General features: G+C 39.8%; 1 protein-coding gene and 1 non-coding gene across 2 annotated transcripts in view; one reads left to right on the top strand and one right to left on the bottom strand.

Annotated features, from left to right (window-relative positions):
• The window catches only part of Exoc4 (exocyst complex component 4), a 722780-nt gene that overhangs the window by 332536 nt on the left and 378169 nt on the right, over positions 1 to 12075 (bottom strand). The gene's annotated exons all lie outside the window — the stretch shown is intronic.
• LOC119808550 lies at positions 9450 to 9556 on the top strand. The gene has a single exon (XR_005284477.1). It is a non-coding gene; the product is annotated as a U6 spliceosomal RNA (small nuclear RNA).

Genomic DNA, 12075 nt, shown 5'->3' with positions numbered 1-12075 from the left:
GCATGATTCTGGTGATCACTCTTCCAGGTACCAGTGAATCCAAGGCTCAGTTAGCTGCTCCTCGTGTTGGAGTTAGGGCCACAGTTCCAGTCACCTCGGAGGTCATTAGACATTCCCAGAAGTCACTCTGGATTCTGGAGGTCATTTGGGCCTGCTCCCATGGAGGTCACTTGCTTGGGTCTGCTCTCTTGGGTTGCTCCCTTGTACCTGCTCCTGCAGAGGTCAACTGGCTTGGGCCTGCTCTCACGGGTGTTCCTGTCTCAGGCCTGCTCCTGCAGAGGTGGCTGGCCTGGGCCTGGTTTGGTGGAGTTTGCTACCTTGGGCCTGTTCCCATGGAGGTGGCTGGCTAGGGGCTGCTCCAGCGGAGGTTGCTGGATTGGGGCCACCCTGGTTGAGGTCGCTGGCTAGTTGGCTGCTCCTGCATACGTCCCTGGCTTGGGCCTGGTCCCAAGGAGGTTGCTGGCTCAGGCTTGCTCCCTCAGAGGTGGCTCCTTCGTTGGAGGTCTCTGGCTAGGGCCTGCTCCAGCAGGTGTCCATCTTGGGCCTGCTCCTGCATAGGTCACTGGCCTGAGCCTGCTCCTGCGGAGGTTGCTGGCTCAGGCCTGCTCCAACACATTTTTCTTAAAATGTCCAATACATACCACAGTTTGGCATAAAACTGTCAATACTCCAAGTGGACTGGAGGATGAATCTACAGCTTATACAGTACTATGTTAAACCCAATTCTCCCCAGGATGCACCTTTCTCTGATGGGGCTATAGTCTACTCACAGACATAGACATACATGCACTCAGAGAGGTTTTCTCACCATTATTTTTCTCGGGGGAATTTTTCTTTTCAGTTAGTATTTACTAAACATTAATAATATGTTAAATGCCCATCTAATCCCCACTACAATTGTACAGAGAATAAACCAATATTTCTTTAAATTGTATTCAGAAATGTAAGGGCCTAAGCTGACATAAGTAGCGATGGCAAGGCTGGTGACTGAAATGAGACGTGTGCCTCTGGGTCCAAACTCTTAGCCACGCTAGCACAGAAGGAAAGGTTATCTGGTGATGACCCCAGAACTCACTCCAGCATTGCCTATACATGTTGCCTGAAGCAAGAGAGCAACATCCTTCCCCATCAACTATCACCAGAAGTGATGACACCTTCTCTGGAAAGGGGGGAAACAGCTTACCACTGCTAGGAGGTGTCTAGATACCTAGCAGCTGACATTCTCAGATATATTGTGGAGTCAGCTAGGACCAAGAGACAATGATTCTTTCTGAGTCTTGCCCTATGAACATGGTGGGTTCAGCAGAGTTCAAGCCCAGCGCACCTCCATGTTTTATGATGTGAGAACTAGGGAAACAGTGCTTTGTCTTTCCTTGCCAACTAAGTCTTATATTCTTCCTCCCACTAGCAGAACCTATTTCTTAATTCCTTCTGGGTAAGATGATACAAATGGTTTTATTTCCAGTATTTGGTGAATGGAGACTTTAATGGATACCAATGAATACAATCACTACCTATACTCCTGTGACATTCAGCATGAGTCTTACCTCCTTATATAAAATTCAGCTAAAGTTATCATTCTCCCTGTGAAGGAGTTCCTGATTCTCTTTAGTGAAGAAGTTCCTAGTCTATGAATAAAGATATTTATACAACTCTACTAGCTATATTCTTACAGAAATCTATCACTAAGATATATTCTACTCTTTTATTAAAGGGTTGTTTTCATATAAAAATATTCCAATTCCATTGAAATTGTAATTTCCACCAGGTAAATTACATAGCCATGTAGTAAAGGCCATTACCATGTAGTAAACAGATGTCACCATATACAACATAGGCACTTAATATCCCCTAAGTCCCTGGGTGTGTGTATATCTACTCATTAGAAACTTAAAAACACAAAATATACGAAGATTTTCTTAGACACAGAATTCACAAAACCCTGGTTTGCTACAAGATGTTCCCAAACTGACAGTAGGGTGAATTGCTGCAGAATAATCCTTCTGTACACTTGTGAAGATGTGCTGTTCTCATTGTTAATAAGAAGCTGTTGTCCAATAGCTAGGCAGGACTTGGGGGGCAAAGAGAACAGCAGGAAGAAGAGCAGAGTTGGAGGAGGAGAGAGCCAGATGCAGAAGAAGCAACATGGGAAGTTCCTAGGTGAGGTAAATGAGTCTTGGGGCAGCACATAGACTAGGAGAAATGGGTTAATTTAAGTTGTAAGACCTGTCTGGAGACAAACCTAAGCATTTATAATTAATATTAAGTCTCTGTGTGGTTATTTGGGAACTGGCTGGCAGTAAAGTCCGTTTACAATTAATATATAAATAATGTATCCGAATATGATTATGCAGAAACAGTGAAATGGGGTGAAAATCACTGGAGACTTTACAAGTACATGAGATACACTCAGACACACATATACACACAGAAAGACAAACAGAGGGAGACAAGCATAGAGACAAGAGGAGGGTAGGAAGAGAGGGAGAAAGCGAGTGAGGGAAGGATAGAGGGAGAAAGACAGAGAGAACATTTTGTGGCCTTGATGAAGCAGAGTACAAAGAGGGGCTTTCTACACCCAAATGAAGAGAACCATACAAGTCCTCAGACACTAAGTAATATGGGGGAGGATCCTGGTCACTTGCAAACCTGTAAATCTCACCAAGATTCCAAATATTCCTACTACTGGTCAACCTTGAAATACAGAGAGGTTTTCGTGATTTCATTCATGGTCTGCCTTTAGAAGCCACCTAAAATCATAAGAAACAGCAGTAACATTTTAAAAAGTTCTAACAATTCATATTTATGTGGGTTCTTAATATTTCTCTTTGCTTTGTTTTTCTGATTTTAAGTGTCAACTCTAAACCTATGGGAAACATCAAAGAGAATGAGGTAGTTTTTAGCTTGACAATGAAAGAATGAATAAAGCTCATTTATTTTATTTATATCTACACTCAAATAACATGGCACTGGTGTAAACTATGGAGAACTGGAGAAACACTTCTGGAGATTTTTTTAAACTACAAATAACAAGTGAATCTTACAAGCAAAAACCTTCCGAGGAAAGTCTTCCATTCTGGATATTAGTATTCATAAGTTTTCTTTAAGGAGACCAGATCTGTACTAAAACCATTTTAAGTCTTTTAGTCTAATAGATGAAGTCAAATGTAAAAAGCATGTACTTTGTAAACAGGAGGGATTTTTTTTCAGATCATTTGAAAGCAGTATTCTTTGCTTTCAAGTTTTTTGTAAATTTTTATGTGTGAACAGATTACTTTTGCCCAAGACACTCTCCAATGAGTTCCATAACAAGCTTTTGCATTAGGTTTTTCATTTTGTTTCCATTACAATATTGAAAACACCTTGGATATAGAATTTCCTGTCAACTTTCCCACTCGACAATGTACTGCACACAGTAGAACTTGCATTTGTTCATTGACCCACCACATCATTGACTATATCCTCCAGAACAATACTCAACACATACCAGGCTACAATGTCTTGAAGTTAGCATTGTAAAATATAGTCAATCAGAATTGAAAATATTCATTAAATCTCATTCATAGACAAGGTCTATGGACTCCCCCTTGCAGTGCTCCTTCCCAGTCTCTTGCGTGCTAAGATTCATGACAAAAATCTTTTTAAAGAGCAGGAAAACAATTTCTTGATTGTGGCAGGGTCTTAGCCACACTCCTGAAGCAGAGCTAACTACTTTGATAACTCAGCACTGCCTATGAATGATTTTCCCATTGGAACAAGAAGAATACATCTACCTAATGAAGAAATACACTTTCTGGAGTCAGAATGGGAACAATCAAGAGACATCAACTTCATGGTCTCACACTGGAAGAAGGAGGCAGGAGGACTGCCAAGAGTTCAAGTCCAACCTGGTTCGCATGGTAAATTTTATGTCAGTCTGGGCAATACATCAAGACTCTGCCTCTAAAAAATGAAAATACAATCAAGCAAACACACAAAACAATAACAACGGTGGGGGCTGGAAATAGCAGTTGAGAACAGATAGCGGTCAAGAGACAGAACAAGACAAGGGAAAGAGAGGCTGGACTATATGCTAGAAAATAGGGTAAACAAGATTGAGAGCAGTGGCAACTTCAACAACATGGGAACAGAAATTAGCCAACAAGTCAATCTGAGGAACTCTGAAATCAAAGGTAGGGAAGAGTTGGAACCAGAGAGTACACCAGAAATGCTGGTATCAACCTAGCAGAAAGTGGTACAAAATCTAGTGTTTAAATAACACCAAAGACCCTCATACCAATAAGCGCCTGTACCTGACTAAAGGGCAGTGTAATTGGTGAGGGAGCAATCTATTGAGAGAAACTAAACACTGGGAGTGTGTGTGTCTGTGGGGGGGGAACTGCTCAGTTAGTAGAATGCTTGACTATCATGCACAATTCCTGGGTTTGATCCCTAGCAGTGCAGAAAGCCAATCCCAGCATTTTCCCACGTGGAGTGAAGAGGGATCAGGGAAATCAATATCATCTTTGACTACATAATGAGTTCAAAATCATCCTGGGTTATATAAGATCCTAGCTATGAGAGGGCAAGGTCGGGGAGCAGACCAGAGCCAAGAGAGACTTTCTGTTTCTATTATAGCTCTTACTGTGTTATTCAATATTTTTGTGTTACCTATTTAAGTGTGATTTGTTTTGGAGCTTTAGAATTTTGTTTTGTTTTATTCTGGATCTTTCTCCTTTACTAGAAATTAAATTTAATGAAGAGTACATTATGCCCAAGTATATTATGCCTACCTCAACCCATTTATATTCTCAAAGACTAGCACAATATCTATAGCACAAGAAGCTCTTTTAAATAATTACTCAAGAGTGATGAAATTAATGGTGATAAGGGCCCAAGGCGTGCAGGGAGGGGTAGTGTCAAAGGGTAACCCTAGTGTGAAGAGCACATCTGACTGTTAGGATGAACATGGCATATACTGCCGCTGCCATAAACTACTCTTTCATATTCAGGCAACCCTGTAGGCAGAGAGATCAGTTAGAACAATGAATGCGTTCTCAAGCCGTACCTCCAGATCCCAGCACCACAAAACGCACTAGCTACGATGAAACACTACCCAGAAGTGCTTGAGCTATCAACACTTTGTGTGGCAATTTACTGGATAATATCTCTTCTCTACTGTTAACGTTGATTTGGGCTACTTTTACCTTTTAGCTACTGTGTGCAGGTGTACTTGTTTGGATCTCCCATTCTGATTCTTTTTGGCATACATACACACCTGGGAACAGAATTGTAAAGCTAAATGTCAAGTCTATGCTTAATTTTTCATGAGCAAACCATTCTGCATTTCCATCAGATGCTTTCAACATCTGCTGGCATAGGCCATTTTCCAGCCTCGGACTTGATCATGCTACTGGATGCTACAGATACTTCATTGTTGTGCTTTAATCTGTTTTAAGAGTTCAATAGTCAATGCTTCTGTTTTCTGCTGGGTACTTCTTAATATCCCTGAAATTGATCACAACTGCTTTCCATTTATAAATATCAAATTTAGGCTCAGTAAGGAGTCTTTTGGAGTACCCAGATGTTGAACACAGAGTAACATGTGCCAAAAGAGCATATATTAGCAAACAAGGATAAGGGTTAAGATGTGAGACCTATGGTTAGATATAGAACCATAGGCAGTAGTCAGAAAATTACAACAGTAAGAGGCTCCCACAGGAAATAACTCCTTTCTCCAGCTAGGAGATCTCCCAATGACCGCTGCTATGAGAGGACTAAATGCTAGGGTATGACCAGAAAATAATTTTCACTTTCTCCTACTCTCTGCTAGCTCAGCTCACTGCAGAAGCAAGCACAGTTTTACAAGTATGCAAGGCTATTGTCATGCACTAACTATAGGCAGGTAAACCCTGACTGACAGAGTCTGAGTTCCTCTAAATGTAGGGGGTCTATCAGCATCCAGCTGAGTCTATTTTCCCTTTAAATATACCTGAATTGCTTAATACCATGTACTTTTATGAGACACTCAAAAGTGATCGTGTGTATCTTATCAGTGGGTTTCAGATTGTGCATCCTTGTATAAAAATCCATGAAACTCTCTCTCTCTCGAGTTCCACTAAATCCATTTTTCTCTCATTTCAGTCTCAGCACTGCAATCCAGCTCTACAGGTAGCAAATTGAAATGTTTAGTGGTCCATTGCAGACAGATTGAATCTGCAAAGAATACAGCAATAAGAAAGAAGCAAGGCATCAATATCATACGGCAAAGCTCTCACCAATGACAGCGCTGGTGCAGGCTGACTGATTGAGCATTTGTTAAACTTCTACCATTGTGAGAGTAACCTATTATTTTCCTGGTTGTATGCTGAAATGCCTCAATCACTGACAGAACAAGTCAGTAAAAAATGATACAGTTCATTTACTATTGCTCTTTTTCCACGCAGACGGCATGGCATACGGTCACCCGCACCCACTGAACTCGGTTCTACCATTACTATGCTTAATTTATACCTCCCCTTGTTCATTTTCTAAAATGTCTGATAATACCTGTAGCTAGTACTGATGACTTTTCCTTTTCCTTCTCCTTTCTCCATTTTCACTGGCTGTTCAGAAAGCTTGATAACATGACATGGTTTTCTAGTTCAGGATTGCTCCATCAAAAACATAAGAAGGATGCGGTGACCACATGAAAGCAAAACACAGGGAAAGGAAATGGACAGCAGCTGCCCGAAAGAGTTTCCTTGTCTCTGACTGCACAACAGAAACAGCGAGGCTCTTGCCATGGGTCTAGCCCATAGCACAGCGTATCTGCAGCCCTGGTCCCAACTATTCCCATGTCTAAACCATGTCACCATGTAGTGAATTGCCAGTGAAACCCAAACTGCAGCACAAGTCACAAACGGTGCGTGTACTCGGGACTGTGCGTCAGAGTCAAGACGCCAGGAAAAGCCTGGAAGATCAGGTGCAGAGGCAGATGAAGAGATGATCCATCTCAAGGCTGTGCCATGCTGTAATGCAAGCCCAGACTACCACCAATTCTGCCCAAACATTCTGTTCTAAAAGCCCAATCACCACCATGGCTATATTACTAGATTCATAAGCCATTCTATGCCAGATAAGAATTACACAACATTCATTGGCAAATACGTAGGATCTAAAGGTAAAAGCACTCCTCTAACAGATATCGGATGCTGAAAGGATAATGGTGATCAGTTCCCTGTGAAGTGGTCAACAACTATGGAAAGGCAAAGACAATAGTAATGTTAACCACACAGCCCAGCTAATACATGTGACACCTACTATGTTGTCAATAAAAAAATGTAAGATGCTTGGGCCTGGGAGATACGTTCTTGATTTAGCTTGTATTTGGCATGTAAAGGCCTCAGGTTTGAACCCTAATATCGCCCCACAACACACACCTAAGTAAGTTGTTTTTCTATTCTTATTTTACAAAGCAGAAAACTGAGGCAGTGACAGAGAAGCTATTTTACTAAGATTTTGTAGAGAATAGGAAATTTACATACTGATCCAGTCTTCAAATAAGGAAACTAAATAGCTGAAAGAGAAAATAGATTATATAACCTGGGTAGTGGTGGCGCACACCTTTAATCCCAGCACTCAGGAGGCAGAGGCAGGCGGATTTCTGTGAGTTTGAGGCCAGCCTGGCTTACAAGAGCTAGTTCCAGGACAGGCTCCAAAGCTACAGAGAAACCCTGCCTTAAAATAAATAAATAAATAAATAAATAAATAAATAAATAAATAAATAAATAAATGAATGAATGAATAAATAAATAAATAAAATGTATATATAAAATTAGGTAATTAGTCTGAGGTTTGACCAAACATATATTAAATATAAATATGCTGCTTTCTACAGGATCATATCAACATAGACATTAATTTGATAAGAAATATAGTATCTAAAACCCCTAACCTGTGATAGTCACCTTAAATTTAACGGTTCACCACAACTGACTGGTAATGCATGAAACTGTTGTGATCCTGTCCTGATTCCCACTTAAAAGAATTTTATTCTTCCCTGATATCATCTCCTATATTCCATTTTTCCAGAAAATCTATACATTTCTATAGCATCTCTGCCTATGTCAGCCTTTGCAGACACTGTTTGATTATAATCAGCGATGCTTTGCTCATGGAAGAAGCAATTGTTCCTCAGAGTCACCCTCCTGAAGTAGGAACCACGGTGACGCTTCATGATCTCACTGAGGAAAAGAAGTTTTATGCTCCGCGATCACAATAAGCATATTATATCCAATTCCTCCTGAAGTCACCACCAAGCCAAATGCTACAAAACGACTGCTCTAGAAATGAAAAACCAAAGGACAAAAGTACACAAATGAAAGCATTTCTCAGCCTCGTTAAACACTATCATTGGTAAAGCATTTTATAAATCTTGTGACCACAGGAGGTAGTACTGCCACAGCCCTATGGGATCACAGGGTCAAACTGACAAAGAATTTTGTTGGTTTGTATTCTTAAAATTTACTTTATGGAGGTGGGAAGAACAGATGAAAAATGGTCCATATTTAAAGCATATTCTTAATAAGTTTGGGGATGCACATGTGCACCACTTGCCTTTCCCTGCTTCGTAACTGGCATTAACATTAAGTAACATTAGGCAACTTACCAAGACCCAACGTCTTCACGTTTGTTAATGTTTTGTGCGTTTGTTGTGGTGCTGTGGATGAACTTAGAATATGCATTAATGTATAGTAAGCTTGCACTGTACCACTGCACTGAACCTCCACTCTAACTTCAACGTGAATTTCACAGGGGCATTCAAAACTTAGAAGTCTCCATCTGCCCACCGGAATGTTTGATCTTTCCTAATCTTACTAGTACAAATGCAATAAGGGCTTATGAGGATAAGCGCCTCTGATTCTGCAACTAATTTTGTTTACTAAAAGAGTCACTTCTGCAGAATCTCCCTACTGACCACACATCCTTCCTTCTCTCTGTCTTATTCTCATTAACATGAGTGGTTATAGACTATTCCACTTGGAAAAATGGCAGTACTTCTGTGTTTCGTCAGAAGCATGACATCAGAGTATTGATAAACTTCAAAACTTCTGAGTCTGATGGCACTCACTAGATTACACTTTAGGACTTTACAGATAATATAAACCATAGGTTAATGCATCAAAAAAATTGAGGTATCTGTAGTATTCCATATCTAAGTTAGAACCCACTGTCACTATAAACAGGATTTCAAATGGGAAGGTCTCAAATTCATCAGAAGCAAATTTGATATCATTATCAAATAGATTTCCAAAATGAGCACTTGCAGGAATAGAGAAATAGCTCAGTGGCTGAGCAATACTTAGTGGACAGAGGCCCTATTTTAGAACTACAGCACCACAAAATGTAAAGAAATAAATAAACGAGTAGCTAAAAATCTATTTTAAAATAGGAAATATTAATTTCTTTGTTCCTATTTAACATGTTTTATGCTTGCAGCAGCAGCACATATACTAAAATTGGAACAATACAGATAAGACTACTAAAGCCCCTTCAGAAAGGCAATACCAAAACTCGGTAAGTGTTCTATACTTTAAAGAGTCTCGGAGAATGGCTCAGTTGCATAGTGCTCACCCAGCATGCATGGTGCCCTTGGTTCTATCTTCTGCCTGATAAACTAAGTAAATGATAGTAGAAACTAACCCTAAAATGCCCTGGAAGGCAATCCACTGGGCCCGTAAGATGACTCTGTGGGTAAGGGTGCTGATGTTCAAGTCTGATGACCAGAGTTTGATCCCCAGAATCCACAAAGCCGAAGGGGAGAAACCTTTTCACACAACCCATCTTCTGGCCCCTACCACACTGTAATACCCTGTAGTGACCTCCCAAGCTCCATAATAAAACATGGAAAACATAAAATAGAAATTTACATCATTTTCTCAACTTATCACAACTAAATATTTATACTTTGTTTCAGGTAAAAAGTTTCTATATAAATCCTCCAAAGTGCCCGGCAATTCCTCGGTGTACAATGAGTATCTTGGCTTCAAATGTACTACCAGCAGTACTTTTTTTTTCTTTTTAAAAGAAAACAGAAAAGCTTTGATGTAAACATACACAAACATGGTGCGACCTCTGATTTACTGGTCTTCAGCAGTGAAGCCTGAAGTATGAAAGCAGCCCGCACAGGTAATCTCCTTGTCATGTCCTTGTGCATATCCTCAGTCAACGCATAGATGGAAGCCCTAATCCCAAATAATATGGTATTATAAGGTCAAGCTTTCAGAGTTTGGAGGTGGTCGTGAAAATGGTGTTTCCATAGGAGACAGCTAGGCAAGCATTTTCCTAACATCCTTGGTATATCTTCTTTCTTCTTCTCTTCATCCTCCTTCCCTATGAACTCATAAGACAGAATAAATGTGTAACCCAGGAAATGGGCCCTCACAGGAGTCCAACAGTGCTGGTAATGGGACCTGACTCTTCAAGCCTCCAGAGCTTTGGGAAATATTGTTTCTGGAGTCATTCCATCTGAGATAGCTTGCAGTGTAAGTCTGAGTTACAAAGACGTCTTTATAATCTTGTCACATCCATATTAATTGGGAAAATTAAACCTAACTCTTTTTTCAGATGAAGTTTAGTCACAGCAATCGACCCTAACCCATGCCTATGAGTGGGAAAAGTCTAGAGGGCTAAGGTGGGCTTCTAACCAGCAGACCTCCAGTAACCTGGACAGGCAGGCTGCTATATTCCAACCTAAGAAGAAATCAACAAGTCCTGAATTCTTCTACCAATTTTGAATTGAAAACTATAGTTTCTGTCAACAAACTAAGAAGTTATTTGAGTACATACTCTCGTGCCATTTATATTTGTGTAGCTGTGTTATTTTTCTACTTTATGTTTCAATTTTACTTTCTATAGTAAGTAATCAGTGATTACTGGAGAGGCTGTCAAATGATGTATGATTTAATCATCATTTTATTACTCTGACAGCTATTATACCTGTTCCTAACTGGACAGAAAAATCATCTACCCTACCCCATCCAATAATAGTAATCACAAGACATAAGTGATTACTAAAACATTCAAATGTGGCTAGACAAAACTGGGATGTTTGCATTCTGTGTATAATATATACATTGGATTTCAGAGGCTTAGTATAAAAAACACACCATCTTAAATAAATTTTACATTAACAACAAGTTAAATCAATAATAATTTAGAAGTGTTTAATGAAGTAAACTTCATTTTACCTATAATTTGCAAAATGTGCCACAAATATTGCTATTGGAAACAAAATTACAACTGAAGCTCCTATTAAAATTCTGTTGGAGAATTCCTATGCAAGTTTTTATTAGTCAACCCAAAGTTACTTCTGATGTTGACTTAGGGGTTTGGTGTACAGAAGGCAAATATGAGCATAGATATGCACATGTTTGTTTACATTTCCATTGCAGGGTACAATGTCACTGACAAATCTAGTTTATAAATCCCTACAAGATCAAAGCAGGCATATGCTGAAAACTGCTTAGCTGCTTGGTTCCCACTTTAATAATTTATTTATGTTGAAATAAGAAAGGAAGAATACAAACATATATTGTTTATCACAAAGAGGCTTGTATATATGCACATACACAGTAGCTATAAAAATGATACTAATTCAAATTATTGCAAGAAAAGTTCATATATGGACTAGCAAAAGGACAAATAAGTCAGTTAATTCGGGTCATTATGTCCCAGATGCTGAACTATGTAATCTTTGATATTTAACCACATCTGTTTGAAATTTCTAAAATACCTCAATAAGAACCAACTGCAAGACATTTTCTTAATTAGTGACCAATGCGGGAGGGCCCAGCCCATTGTGGTTGGTGCCAATTCCTGGGCTGGTGGTCCTGGGTTCTATACGAAAGCATGGTAAACAATTCAGTAAGCAGCACCCCTCCATGGCCTCTACATCAGCTCCTGCTTCTGGGATCCTTCCCTGTTAAGAGTTCCTGTCCTGACTTCCTTCAGTGATGAACAGTGCTATGGAAGTATAAGCTGAATACACCCTTTTTTCTCCAGTTTGCCTTTGGTCATGGTGTTTTACCTCAGCAATAGAAACCCTAAGACTGT

Source organism: Arvicola amphibius, chromosome 2 (genome assembly GCF_903992535.2).
Source record: "Arvicola amphibius chromosome 2, mArvAmp1.2, whole genome shotgun sequence".
NCBI lineage: Eukaryota > Metazoa > Chordata > Mammalia > Rodentia > Cricetidae > Arvicola > Arvicola amphibius.
This window is presented reverse-complemented; position numbering and strand designations above follow the sequence as displayed.